Consider the following 14,824-nt stretch of genomic DNA (forward strand, 5'->3'; position numbering starts at 1 on the left):
GGGAAACAGTTCTTAATGAAGATTTTTTTTTTTTTAGATTCATTTTGAAGTGTATTGAAGACACATTCGGCCGAGTAAAGCATCCTCTATGCATCATAGATTTAATTCAGACACATAATAAAACCTCTCCATGTGCTTGCCAAAATAATGAAAAAATCAATAACCTAAAAGAAGCCAGAGGAATGAAAATACATAGTGAATGAGGCTTGCTTTGTATGAGACAAGAGAAGGAATATTTAAAGCTTAGTGACAGATTAATATGGTCTGCTTTACATTTTGCCTGCTATATAACCCGAGAGTTGCATCTCTTTCCAGAATTTTAATCAAAGCCACTGAAGGAGAAAACTGGGCATTCAGAAAAATGAAACTAGTGGATGACTAGGGACTTTCAACAAAATAATATATTTTCAACGGTCTGTTATCTCTTTATTTTATAAGGACCTCATCTTCAAGTTTGCTGGGCAACTATATGCCTACCCGGCCTGTGAAATTATGATGAATGATGATAACATCATGATACTGAGAAAACTTCCATAATTTTTTTTCTTTAAAAATGTTGAGGAGTTCCCTAGTGGCTCAGCGGGTTAAGAATTTAGCATTGTCACTAGGTTGCTGCTGTGGTCTGGGTTCCATCCCTGGCCAGGGAACTTCTGCATGCCACAGGCATGACCAAAAAAAAAATATATTGGGATATAAAACAATAGAAAAGCTGGTTCTTGATATATTTGGCATTTTTAAAATATCTAGTTAGTGGAAATTACTCTAATTGCACATTTTAAAATAACATACTGACCTCATGGATATTTGTATGTTAAACATGAAAAAAGAATGATCTTATGTATCATACTTATTTCCATTGGTAGCTGGGGTTGAGGCACCTGGTCTAACTGGCCATGTGGTTGTCCTCTGCCTTCGTCATAGTTCCATGTGTACTTGCCAAAGCTTTCCAAGAGATTTGAGAGCTTATCAAGAGTTACGAGAGGACCCTTGCAAGGTAACGCAGGATCTTTCTTTGGTCAAGGCTAAATAGGAAAGACAAACTCAAATGTCCACAGGATTTGGGCAGGCAAGTTTAACAATTCAAACTGAGTGACAGCAAATAACACAGATCTCAGAGTCAAGATGTGGTTGTAACTATGCGAAACCAGGTTGCTCCTGCCTAATTAAAGAGGCAGCTATTACCCAGCTCCAGTCAACTGCATGAAGGTCTGTTGTTGAAGTTTGATCATTGTATTTTAGAGCTATAATCACCATGACTTTCCCAGTGGATAAAATTCCAGCTGAATTTGTGAAGCCCCTCCCCCCCAGGGGGGGTTGTATTTGTTACAAATGTTATTGCTTTATTGATCAACCAGGTGGGTAGAAGAGCCATAGTTTTTAGTACAGTGAACCTAATGTCAAAGTTGAGATCATAAAGCCGATGTCATAGCTGTGCTTTGAATATGTTCTTGGGAGAACATTAATTGAAGGAAAACCTACTATGAGTCAAAAAACTGGAAGAGTTACAAAGATGAATGAGATGCATTATCCATCTTCACAGTCTAGCACCAGTGGATACAATTTAAATGCAGTCAGAAAATAAAGGTCATGTCATTTACCATGTTTCATACAATGATTATGTTATATTTTGAACAAACTGACCTGTCAGTATTTATTTTGGTTTCTAACTAGGTGATACTTCTAAACAACTTTCTCTTAATTTTAACCCTTGAATTTCTAATTTCCTCTGTACTGTCAATGTAAAATTGTGATAGTGATGTGGTTCATGCTCAGTGCTGGCATGCTTATTTATATACTGAGTAGTATTTGTATTGGGTTACATTAGTACTTCCAAGAAAAGTATGAAAGCATTTACATGTACAATGAAAAAATTTCAGGAGCTAAATTTAGTTATTCTTTATATTTTTTCAGTCATTGCCTTTTCCTGACTCTAAAAGCAAAAAACATCCCTCTGGTCTTGGCAGCAGTTCTGACTAGGATAGGGAGTAAATTGGGAATTTAACTCCACCAGGAAGTAGAATGTGATGTAATTTTTACAGATACTGTCCTGGTAATCTTTGTGCTTGGGCAGCCTGTGCATTCCTCTGCTGAGGTAGCCCAGGTCCTAGGGTTGGATTTGCACCTCTGTATCTTAAGTGCTCCAGTTTCCTGCAGTGCTTGGAACCCAGCCCAAATTCCAGTCCATGAAGCTAAGATGTTTCCTGCATGAAGCTTCCTTGCAGTACTGCCATTCCTCTCTGAGCATCATTAGGAACCAGTCTTGTCACTTATGTTCCCATTGGTCCATCCCGTTCTTTGGATTGGACCTTCTTGAGCAGTCATACCTCAGTGAACCAGGCTGACTTCTCTACATGACCCTGAACATATTCATTTGTAGGTTATTTCTATAAAAAAATTGAGTTCCCGTTGTGGCGCAGTGGTTAACGAATCCGACTAGGAACAATGAGGTTGCGGGTTCGATCCCTGGCCTTGCTCAGTAGGTTAATGATCTGGCGTTGCCGTGAGCTGGGGTGTAGGTTGCAGATGCAGCTCGGATCCCACGTTGCTGTGGCTGTGGTGTAGGTTGGCGGCTACAGCTCCGATTAGACCCCTAGCCTGAGAACCTCCATATGCCATGGGAGTGGCCCTAGAAAAGGCAAAAAGACAATAAAATAAAATAAAATAAAAAACTTAAAAAAATTTTTAAAAATTGAGTACCCTGTGGTTTCAAATGTGGACTTTCCCTTTTCCCCTCTCCAGGTAAAAGTGAGGTCCTAGTGTTTTGTGGTGGACCCTGTCTGAAACTCCTTAATATTTGCATAACAGCTTAGAGTTTTGAAAGTTCTTTAGTATCAGAATTTGAATCCCAGAGCTTCCAGTGCACTTGCCAGAACATCAGACAGTCTCCCTTCCATAGGACTGTATCAGAAAAATAAGCACCATCATAAGGTCAAAGTATTTGGCAAGGAAAAAAATAATTATTAGACAAAACTATTTTTTCCTTGCTTACATCAAAATGGTTTCTAGCTAGCCATGAGATACATACATAGAGAATTAACTTTAGGTTTAAAAAAGATATATATGAATTCTGGTTTTAATTGCCTCCTTGGCAATAAAATGTGTCTATTGAGAAAATCTAAAGTTAACCACATGGTTTCTTCAAGTATTGCCATCTTGGAGCTTTTCGATATTTTGCACACAGGTGTCATCACAGTAGGACTCACCTTTTTTATATTCTTCTTTTGTTCCTTTTCAAAAACCTTTATGTCTCATAATGAAGTGGTTGTTAAGGACTTTGTGGTTGTTGTTGTTTTATGGCTTTACTTTCAGCATAGGGAAGTTTTCCCAGGCCAGGGATTGCATCTGAGCCACAGCTCTGGCAATGCTGAATCCTTTAACCCACTGTGCCAGGCCAGGGATTGAACCCGAGCCTCCACAGTGACCTGAGCCACTGCAGTCAGATTCCCAACCCACTGCGCCACAGCAGGAACTCCAAGGTCTTTGAAGCATGAATTGAAAGCTGTACAAATTCTTGCTATGCCTTTAACTGAGAAAGGAAAAAAAGGAGAAAGCATGAAAAAAAAACAGATAACTCTTGCCTTTAAGTTAAAATTTTGGGAGCCTTAGCCTTGTAGCACTGCTCTTGGCTAATGTAAATAATCTATAATAAGACTGACTTAGAAAGTAACCCCTCTCCGGCACACAGGGAAGTGATTAGGGTGATTAACTAGAGGCATTTTCCTCAGATTGTATTCTTGGTTCCAGCACGGATTTTATTGGATTCCTTTCCTAAACTACCATCCACTGTGTTATGAACACACATCTCTCATTGTAGCTAGGCAGCTGTGAAATGCAGCGTGATATCTGCCTCTGCTGAGGAAAAAATTCATATTCAAACCTCTTATTTTATATTCTTATGACTTGTGGACAAAACCATTCTACACTCTTTGGAAATTATAGTTTCCCATTTTTGTTTTCAGACTCGGGTGATCTCCTCACACTCACAATTATGGAATACATTCAGAAGATTATTGAGTGTACTGCCAAGTGGTTTTTAAAATACATTCTTCAAATCCTGTTCTTGCTTGAACAATGTCATCTCTATCTTCAGCATGTATTAATGACTAAAATAATAAAAGATATTTGCCTAAAAATAAGTCATACTTGAAAGCTACTTGATGCTGTGCATATGATATGAGCTGGCATTTTAAAAATGTAGTACATTTTTATGCACACAAGTGAAAATTTATGAAACGAGCTGTATTAGTAAGGATAGGATGAATTATGCTGCAGTAACAAATTAGCTCTGAAATCTGCTTTAAGACATAGAACAAAAGTTAAAGACGAAAAGAGATTTATGTAATGGTTACACAAAGACTGTTAAGGCTCAGACAGCTCTCCAGGATAGTTCCTTTCTATGTGATGACTCAGGAGCCCAGTCCATTTGCTTCTTGTGATTCTTCCATTTCAACATGTGGCTTCCAAGGTTGCTTCTTAAAGGGAAGAGAGGCTCTTACCAGCCACAATTTGAAAGTAACCTAAATTACTCCCATTTAAGTATCATTGCCTAGAACAGGGTTTCTCAGCCTTGGCACTATTGGCACTTGGGGCTAAATAATCCTTTGTTATCATCAGTGGGCCGACTTATGCTTGGTGGGATGTGTGACAGCTTCCTAGGGCTCTTTAGACAAGATACCAGTAGCACGTCCTACAGCTAAGATAACCAAGGAACTCCAGACTAAGTGTCTCCTGGTGGGGTGGGGTGATAGAGAAAATTGCTCTGGGTTGAGAACTACTGAACTAGAGCTTGTCATTTAGCTCTAGCTGCAAGATTATTGAGAAAAAAAATGGTTTTCTTGTATTATAGGAAGAAAAAACCAAATATGGATATGCACAAGTGCTCTGTAGTAGATTAGCTAATGGAAATAAAGAAATTTCAAATTTTTACTGTATATCTAAACATACGTGCAAATGTTAATGTGTTTCGGTTTCAACATGAAATATGATTGCATGTTCAAACTAAATTTAGCAATTTTTAAGAGCTAATTAAATTTTATTAAACTATAAAAAAGTGAAAATACATAGAATTATTAAAATAAATTGAAATTTTAATTTTGTATTTGATAAGAGGCTAAAACATTAGCTGTAATGTAAATATGAGTGCTTAAGAGAACTAATTAGTGTTATTGTGAAACTTGTTTTATACTTCTGAGCATATGTTTAATGTTAAAGATGATTTCTTCTTTAAAAAAATGTTTAATGATTTTTATTTTTTCCATTATGATTGGTTTACCGTGTTCCATCAATTTCTGCTGTATAAGAAAGTGACCCATTCACTCACACACACACATACACACACATTCTTTTTCTCACATTATCCTCCATCATGTTGCATCATGAGAGACTAGATATAGTTCCCTGTGCTATACAGCGGGATCTCATTTCTTATCCACTCCAAATGCAATAGTTTGCATCTATTAACCCCAGACTCCCAGTCCACCCCATACCCGACCTTGGCAACCATACGTCTGTTCTCCAAGTCTGTGAGTTTCTTTTCTGTGGAAAGGTTCATTTGTGCCCTGTATTAGATTCCAGATATGTGATATCATATGGTATTTGTCTTTCTCTTTCTGACTTACTTCACTTAGTATGAGAATTCCATCTATGTTGCTGCAAATGGCATTATTTTGTTCTTTTTTATGACTGAGTAGTATTCCATTGTGTATATATATACCACATCTTCTTAACCCATTCATCTGTTGATGGACATTTAGGTTGTGAATAGTGTTGCAATGAACATATGGGTGTATGTATCTTTTTTCAGGGAAACTTTTGTCTGGATATATGCCCAAGAGTGGTATTGCTGAGTCATATGGTAGATCTATATTTGGTTTTCTGAGGTACCTCCGTACTGTTTTCCATAGTGGTTGTACCAATTTACATTGCCACCAACAGTGTAGGAGGGTAGCCTTTTCTCCACACCCTCTCCTGCATTTTATATTTGTTTACTTGTTAATTGTGACCATTTCGACTAGTGTGAGGTTTTTATTTGCATTTATCTAATAATTAGTGATATTAAGCATTTTTTCATGTGCCTGTTGGCCATCTGTATATGAAGATAATTTCTTATTAGATATTAAAATAACATTTTTAGGAGAGACTATTTTTATTTTTTCTAATTGAAGTGTAGTTAATTTACAATGTTATGTTAATTTCTGCTGTACAGCAAAGTGATTCAGTTATCCTTGGATATATATAATACATTTATGTATTCTTTTCTACTATGGTTTCTCATAGGACACTGAATATAGTTCTCTGTGCTCTATAATAGGATCTTTTTGTTTATCCCCTCCATGTACAATAGCTTACATCTGCTAACCTGTAACCTCTCACTCTATCCCCACCCCACCCCTACCACCCTTGGCAATCACACATCTGTTTTCCATGTCTGTGAGTCTGTTTCTTTTTTGTAGATAGGCTCATTTGTGTCATATTTTTAGATTACAAATGTAAGTGATATCCTACGGCATTTGTCTTTCTCTTTCTGACTTACTTCACTTAGTACAATAGTTTATAGTTGCATACATGTTGTTATGAAGGGCATTATTTTGTTCTTTTTTATAGCTGAGTAGTACTCCACTGTATATGTACCATGCCTTAATCCATTCATTTGTCCATAGACATTTAGATTGTTTCCATGTTTTGGTTATTGTGAATACAGCCACTATGAAAATAGGGGTGCATGTTTCTTTTTCACTTATAGTTTCATCTGAATATATGCCCAGGGGTGGAATTGCTGGATCAAGTGGTAGGATCCAACTATAAGTTTTCTGAGGAATCTCTGTACTGTTTTCCATAGTGGCTGCCCCAACTTACATTTCCACAAACAGTGTGGAAGGGTTCCCTTTTCTCCACATCTTCTCTAGCATTTGTTATTTGTAGACTTTTTGATGATGGCAATTCTAACTGGTGTGAGGTGGTACCTCATTGTAGTTTTGACTTACACTTCTCTAATAATTAGTGATGTTGAGCATTTTTCATGCGTTGGCCATTTGTATTTCTTCTTTGGAGCAGTGTCTGTTTAAGTCTTCTGCCCATTTTTGATTGGGTTGTTTGTTTTTTTGTTGTTGTTAAGTTGCGTGAGCTGTTTATATATTTGAAAATTAAGCCCTTGTCAGTTGCATCATTTGCAAATATTTTCTCTCATTCTGTAGGTTCTTTTCATTTTGTTTATGGTTACCTTTGCTGTACAAAAGTTTGTAAGTTTGATTAGGTCCCATTTGTTGTTGTTGCTGTTATTGTTGTTGTTTGTTGCTTTTATTTATATTGCTGTGGGAGACTGACCTAAGAAAACGTTGGTACAGTTTATGTCAGAGAATGTTTTGTGTATGTTTTCTTTGATGAGTTTTATGGTGTATTGCCTCATGTTTAAGTTTTTAAGACATTTTGATTTTATTTTTGTGTATAATAAGAGGGTGTGCTCCAACTTCATCGATGTATATATGGCTGTTCAACTTTCCCAGCCCTGCTCACGAAGAGACTGTCTTTTTCTCATTGTGTATTCTTGCCTCCTTGTTAAAGATTAACTGACCATAGGTGAGGTGTCTGGGTTTATTTCTGGGCTCCCAATTCTGTTCCATTGATCTATGTATCTTTTTTTTTTTTGCCTATAACATGCTGTTTTGATTGCTGCAGCTTTGTAGTATTATCTGAAGTCTGAAGGGTTATGTCTTCTGCCTTTTCTTTTTCTTCAGAATTGCTTTGGAAATTCTGGGTCTTTTAGGTTCCATATAAATTTTAGGGTTAGTGATCTAGTTCTGCAAAAAATGTCATGGGTAATTTGAAAGGAATTGCATTTAATCTGTAGATTGCTTTGGGTAATATGTCCATTTCAACAATATTAATTCTTCTGACCCAAGAGCATGGAGTATCTTTCCATTTATTTAAATCCTATTTAATTTCCTTGATTAATGTTTTATAGTTTTCAGCATATAAGTATTTCACTCCCTGAGTCAGGTTTATTCCTAAGTATTTTATTTTAAAATATGCAACACTTCATGAATTTTCATGCCATCCTTGCATAGGGGCCATGTTAATGTTCTCTGTATTGTTCCAATTTTAGTATATGTGCTGCTGAAGTGAGCACAGGATAGACTAGTTAAATGTACACTTGTTCACACATGTTGGAACCGTGGTAATTTGCTTTGTAAATGTGTTGCTAAATTGTATGTATTAGTCATGGAATAAAGGATATATATTAGTCATAGGATAATTAGAATGCTTTCAGTTGCAGGGATAGAAACGTGGTATAAGTATCTTCTGGAAGAGAGAGAAGGAGAGAGAAGGGGGGAGAGAGAGAGATATATTAGAAGGAATTTTTGTTGCCTAAAAGCAAAGATTTGTTTTTCATTCATGTTATATTCTGGCTGTGACTCTGTTTCACATACCATCTCCTTCTGGGACCTGGGCTGAAGGAGCAGGCTTGACTTAAGTCTCGTGGAAGAGGAAAAAAAAATATTGTAGAATCAGGTGGTGGCTCTTAATGTTTCTGCTTGGATGTATCATAAATTGCTTCTGCTTATATTCTCTCAGTTAAACCAAGTCCCATGGCCAAGCCTGATGATAACAGATGAGGGAAGCATCACCTCCCACAAGAAGATACTGCAAATGACATGACCAAGGAAGGACAGAGAGGGCTATAGATCATTGTGAGCAATAAGAGGATCTACTACAGATGTTGAGATGAATCACTGAAGATGAGGACCGATCTAGAATTGGGACCATGATTGCAATCATTTCTGCCTCTTTCTGTTTTCACTGCATTCTTTCCAAGTATGGAACATAGGATGAAATCAACAGCAGTCCTAAATTTACATTCCCCTTATTAGCAACAAAAAAGAGGACATCTCTCTAGGAATTAGTTCTGAACAAACCTGATGGGCCAATTTGTTAGAAGGAGCTTTTTATTTACAATAACATGGCTAATTGGTCATACTCAAGTGTCCACTCTATGTGGTTAAAAGTAGAGCACTGAGATTTCAGCTTGTTCATAATCATATCTTGAGTTGGGAGGAGTATTTCCCTAGAGGAGGGCTGGGGATGCTTTCTAGAAGCAGGTACAGGTGCTAGGAAGACCAGAAAAGATCCCCACTGTGTATAGACATGACATCACAGAAATGTAGTAGGTCAGAATATGAAGAAATAATATAAAAAGGTGAACTTTTCCATCTTCATTTGAATTTTTGCTTTCCTAGTCCCATAGTTACTCAAAAAATGTTTGCCATGATCAGGGGGTAAAGGTTGCAGAGAGCTCAAAAATCAATTTTGGGGAAAAATAATATCCCAAATGCTTCTTATAAACCTTTGAATAGGGGCCCAGAACAATAAAAGCTTATTACTCCATTAAAGTGACATTTTTAACTGGGTGAAGAAGATAACTTAAACTTGCTTTCCTCTTGTTCTCAACTATTATTGATTTTTTTCAAACCCTCTCTTGATATAATGAGATTCCTTAATGTAGTGAGTTGAAAAATGATCAGTGAACCAACAATTGTACATTGTGGCCATTTCTAGACATATCTGAGATAAAGAGGAGATCAAATTATAGTCATTGACTTTGAAGTGTTTGCAGGTTAAAAGTAGAGATAGAAGCATTCATGTGAAGAGATAATAGCAAATGCCAAATACCAAAAGAATAGAGACAATGAGCTGTTCATAACCAGGGCTCTTCTATAGCTAGCTGAGACAGTGTAAAAGAGAACCCTGAGATCACAGGGGCAAGGCATGGAGTTGGGGCTAATTTAGTATAATACCCATTGTGGTATGGGCTCCATTCCCAAAAGAACAAGTCTGTCCAGGCAGCAGGTGAATTGTGGTGTCTGAAGGATTTAGCAGCAAGTTCTGAAATTTTAACTTTCCATATTAGGGCAGTGGTTCTCAACCCAGGATGATTTGGCCCCCTAGGGAATATTTGACAATGTCTGGAAGTAATTTTGCTTGTCACACAAAAAAGGGCAGTGGTATCTAGTAGGTACCACTGGTATCTGGTAGGTAATAGGTATTTAGTAGGTAGACATCATGAATGCACATCCTACATTGCAGAAGACAGCCATGATCAGAGCAAAGAATGATCCAGCTCAAAATATTATAGTGTTGAATTTGAGAAGTCCTGCATTGGAAAGTACCATGGAGATGAGGTAGTTCTGGACTAGGGTAAAATGTAAATAAAAGAAGCAATATCAAGTCATTACAAAGAATGAACCCATGGTAGTATGTGTCTGATTGGGTAGAACCCATAAAAGCTTGTCCTAAAGGTTTTCCATTTTCATTACTTACATTTCAGTTTGGGCTCGTACTTGGCCATCTTTTCCTTGATTGAGAGAATACTAACAGTATTATTATAGTTGGAAGGAAACTTAGAGGTAACTTATATCTTTGATCAAGAAAACTTGTATCTTCAATGGCCAGACTAGAAACCAAATATGTTACTCAGGTCAGATATAAAAGTAAAGGGAGGCTCTGTCAGCTGAGAGGACCCCAAAGAAACAACACCCCAGTAGCAATGAGCATACCTCCCACCCTGATCTTGGTTGCTAATGCCATTCTCCAATAAAAGGAACCACAGCTCTTGGAGACCTGGATGTTTCTAGGACTGGGACAGGAAAATGTGAAACATGAATCTTGGGCATCTTACAGTATCTGAGAGTAAGAAAGAGTTTTTTAAAAAGTCCAAACCCACATTGATGGGGTCATGTCAAAGAAGAGTATCCAACTGAAAAATCTTCAAATAGCAAATGCTAGGACAATTTAAGCAGTAAAATAAATAGAGTAGTATTGGATTGTAACCCAAAGTATAAAATAAATGTCTATGAGTTGATACTGATATAAATCAGTGATTGAAGAAATGCAAAAGGGGAACAAACAAATCTTCACACAGGAGAATTCCAAATAATTTGTGGAGACCCCCCCCCCCACACCTCCTAACAGGAACATTACTACCCACTCCAGAAGTATGGGCTGCACGTAATTGCTTCCTTCTAAAGTCTATAATGTAGAAAGGAGGAAAAGAGTAACTTTATAGTGGAAAAGTCTAACCAACACTACTTCACCCAGGTGATCAAATCAATATTGGCAGTCATAAATCATGTTGAGCAATGAGCATACCTCCCACCCTGATCTTGGTTGCTAATGCCATTCTCCAATAAAAGGAACCCTAGAAATGATGTGATGAGAATGACACTTTACTTCCATGCTCTTCCTTCCCAAAACTTATAACCCCAGCCTACTTATGAGAAAAGCATTAGACAAATGTTAATATGGGGGCATGCAACAAAATATCTGACCAGTACTCATAAAAACTGTCAAGATCATCAAAAATAAGGAAAAGTGTGAGGGAATGTTACAGCCCGGAGGTGCCCAAGGAGACATGATGACTAAATGGAATATAGTCTCATGGATGGGATCCTGGAACAGGAAAAGTATTACTGAGCCTAAGCTTATATTTCTCGCAGCATGATAGGCCAATAAATTGAGAGGTGAGATGTTGGGGTAAGGAATAGTGACTTTATTCAGAAAGACAGGAGGTGGAAGGTGGTGGACTAGTATCCCAAAGAACCATTTTACCTGAGTTAGAATTCAGGCTTTTTTTTTTTTTTTTTTTTTAATGCTAAAAAGGAAGAGGGTGTGGCTGGCTGTTGCAAACCTCTTGGTGCAGGAATCCCTTATTTTTGCAGGTGTCCCCATAGCTCTGGCCACAATGTTCCATAAACCTTCAACAAGACTATTGTTACTTTCTGTTCTGCAACTTTCTATCTCTATGTGAATGAAAAGTGTTACACCTTTAAATACCAGAGCCTTGAGAATAGGCTATCATGTATATTTCAGGCTCTAGGAAACATTCTTTTACAGAGGTACAGAGCCAGCATGACTAAGCATAGGCAACAGAGCACAAAGGTTAAAGCTAAAGGAATAGATCTAATACAGAGTCAGGTTTGTTCTTCTCTGTTGAGAAAGGACATGAGGCAATAAGTAAGGAAACTCAAGTAACTAAGGATTTTTGTTAATAATAATTATCAATACAATATTAGTTCATTTATAACAAAATGTGCTATACTAATATAACATAGTAACAAAAGGGGAATTTTTCTGCAGGGGATATATAACTCTGTACTATCTGGTCAGTTCTGTAAATATAAAACTATTCAGAAATTATGTCTATTAATTTTTAAAATGAAGGAGTAGGACTATGACATTCTAGAAAGTGAATGTCCTGCCTATCTGGCATTTTGCAGACTGAAAAAGAACAATGGGCTTGGCTTACAATGAAACCTGGTTCATAGATACCAAATTTGTTGCCCCTAATCTAGTCAACCTCCTCCTTTATTTTGCTGATAATAGGATCAGAGCCCCAACAACTGCCTTCACTTCTGGGAAGGCTCTTTCTTCTCTAAGTAGCTTGTGCTGTGGGGTTGATGCCATAACAGTGAAAGTGGCAGGCAATAGTGACCAGACAGTTCATCTTTGCTCTTCATTTCTAGAGATGTGTCGGTAGACTAACTCCAAAACTTATTACACAAGAAAAACAAAATCAAGGAAACAATTCTAAACATAACTATTAGACTAGCAACTTTAACTTTTGTCAAATATTTTTAAGAAACAAAGGAATAATATAATTCTTTATCTCATCATGAAGTTCATAGCAGCTAAAATTGCTGAACAAAGAATATTAGGCTTGTTTTGTTGTTGTTGTTGTTGTAACAGTGGTAGTGAGACTAGAATAAAAAATCTAGGGATTCATGAAACTCTGTAATTGTTTGAATGTTACATGATGAGATATTTAAGTAGGAGTCAAAACACAGACTAATTCCTAACTTAGCCAAGCTGTAATTTTCATGACGTGACAGAACCTGATGATAAAGTTAGGGAAATGTGGCTGTGGCTGATACTTTGATGTTATTAATTTACTTTAGATGAATTGATATTCTTGTAAATGAGAAATGAGTGTAGCATATGAGCACAAAATAGATTTTTAGAACTGTTATTAATCTTTTAACACGAGAGTATTCTACATTAATCATCAATGTGAAAATGGACTATTTTTATTTTGAAAAATTGGTTATACTTTTACAGACTTCCAGAAGTCAATTATTGATTTTTAAAAAGGCATACTTAATAGTAAGAAAATGTGGTTTTTCTTCCATCATCAAATCAAATCCTTGGAATTAGACAAACTGGTCTGAGTGTCCATCTTCTTTCTCTTGTGTTAAAAAGTGGTAATACTTTTGAGAACTTGCTATAGATTATCTCATTTAATCTTTGATACAATCCTCAGACACCTTTAGTAGGTGTCTTCTTTATGTTTAGAATTGTTTAGAACTGTTTTACAGCTGTAAAGATGCGGGCATTGACTGTGACAGCTAGTAAGTGGCAAAACTGGGACTTTAGTAGGTGTCTTCTTTATTCTACTAGTATGCTTCGGTTTTTTTTTTTTTTTTTGCTCTTGGGTTTTTTGTTGTTGTTGTTTTGTTTTGTTCTTTTTAACGGCTGCACCCACGGCATATGTAAGTTCCCAGGCTAGGGGTCAAATCAGAGCTGTAGTCTCTGGCCTACACCACAGCCACAGCAACGCAGGATCCAAGCCACATCTGCGACATATACCACATCTCTCAGCGATGCCAGATCCTTAACCCACTGAGCAAGGTCAGGGATCAAACCTGCATCCTCATGGATGCTAACGAATCTGAATTCGTTAACCGCTGAGCCACGAAGGGAACTCTTTCAGCTGTTTATAAAAATTAAAAACTGATCATGTCACATGTTCTTTAAACTCTGCAAAGGCTTCCCGTTTGGATTAGGAGCAAGACTCAGGAAAGTTTTCATCCATGAAGCCTTGTCACTCATCACCACTTCCCAGAGGAGATCAGGTGGCCTTGTTATATGTTTCCAGGTAACAAATATACCTATAAAAGAAACACGCCATGATTTTATCTTATAGTGCTTATCACAGATCCAGTTGCATAGTTATTTGATTATTCAGTAGCTTTTATCCCATATTTCTGTGGTCCCTCAGGACAGAGACCATGCAATTTATCATTGTCTCCCCAGCACCTAGAACAATCTCTGGGACACTGTATAGGATGAAGAATGTTTACATTAAGAATAAATAGTAAAGGGCAATCTATTTAAACAGAATAGCAAAACATTTGCCAGAGTACCTTAGACTACTTTCCTTACTCTAAGTTCATGTAGGGCACTATCTTATATACATAGTAAAACTCTCTCTTACATTAAGAATTCAGTGTCTTTGGAGTTCCCATAGTGGCGCAGTGGTTAACGAATCCGACTAGGAACCATGAGGTTGCGGGTTCGATCCCTGCCCTTGCTCAGTGGGTTAAGGATCCGGCGTTGCCGTGAGCTGTGGTGTAGGTTGTAGACGTGGCTCGGATCCCCCGTTGCTGTGGCTGTGGTGTAGGCTGGCGGCTACAGCTCCGATTCGATGCCTAGCCTCGAAACCTCCATATGCCATAGGTGCGGCCCTAGAAAAGGCAAAAAGACAAAACAAAACAAAATTCAGTGTCTTTGGATAGCATTCTACACAGAATTGTTCTGGACTTAAATCTATTCTTAAATTCAGTGATATGAAAAAGGGACCTAAGTATATCAAAATTTGTTGTACACATTTTTTCTATTTATTTTTTTCTGGCATCACCACACCAAGATGTATTTGATTGTTGTAGTCATTGTATTATTGTATAATCATTGTAGTATCTAATTTGTTTTGCTTGTTAACTTTTTATTATAGGAATTTTTAAATGCATTTGTATATATATTCATATAAATATATATA

General features: G+C 37.1%; 1 non-coding gene across 1 annotated transcript; it reads right to left on the reverse strand.

Moving 5' to 3' along the window:
* Nucleotides 1–8,018: 8,018 nt before the first annotated feature.
* LOC125113938 (U6 spliceosomal RNA) lies at nt 8,019–8,125 on the reverse strand. The gene has a single exon (XR_007131638.1). It is a non-coding gene; the product is annotated as a U6 spliceosomal RNA (small nuclear RNA).
* Between the last annotated feature and the right edge of the window lie 6,699 nt (nt 8,126–14,824).

The sequence above is a fragment of the Phacochoerus africanus genome, chromosome 1, assembly GCF_016906955.1.
Source record: "Phacochoerus africanus isolate WHEZ1 chromosome 1, ROS_Pafr_v1, whole genome shotgun sequence".
Taxonomy (NCBI): domain Eukaryota; kingdom Metazoa; phylum Chordata; class Mammalia; order Artiodactyla; family Suidae; genus Phacochoerus; species Phacochoerus africanus.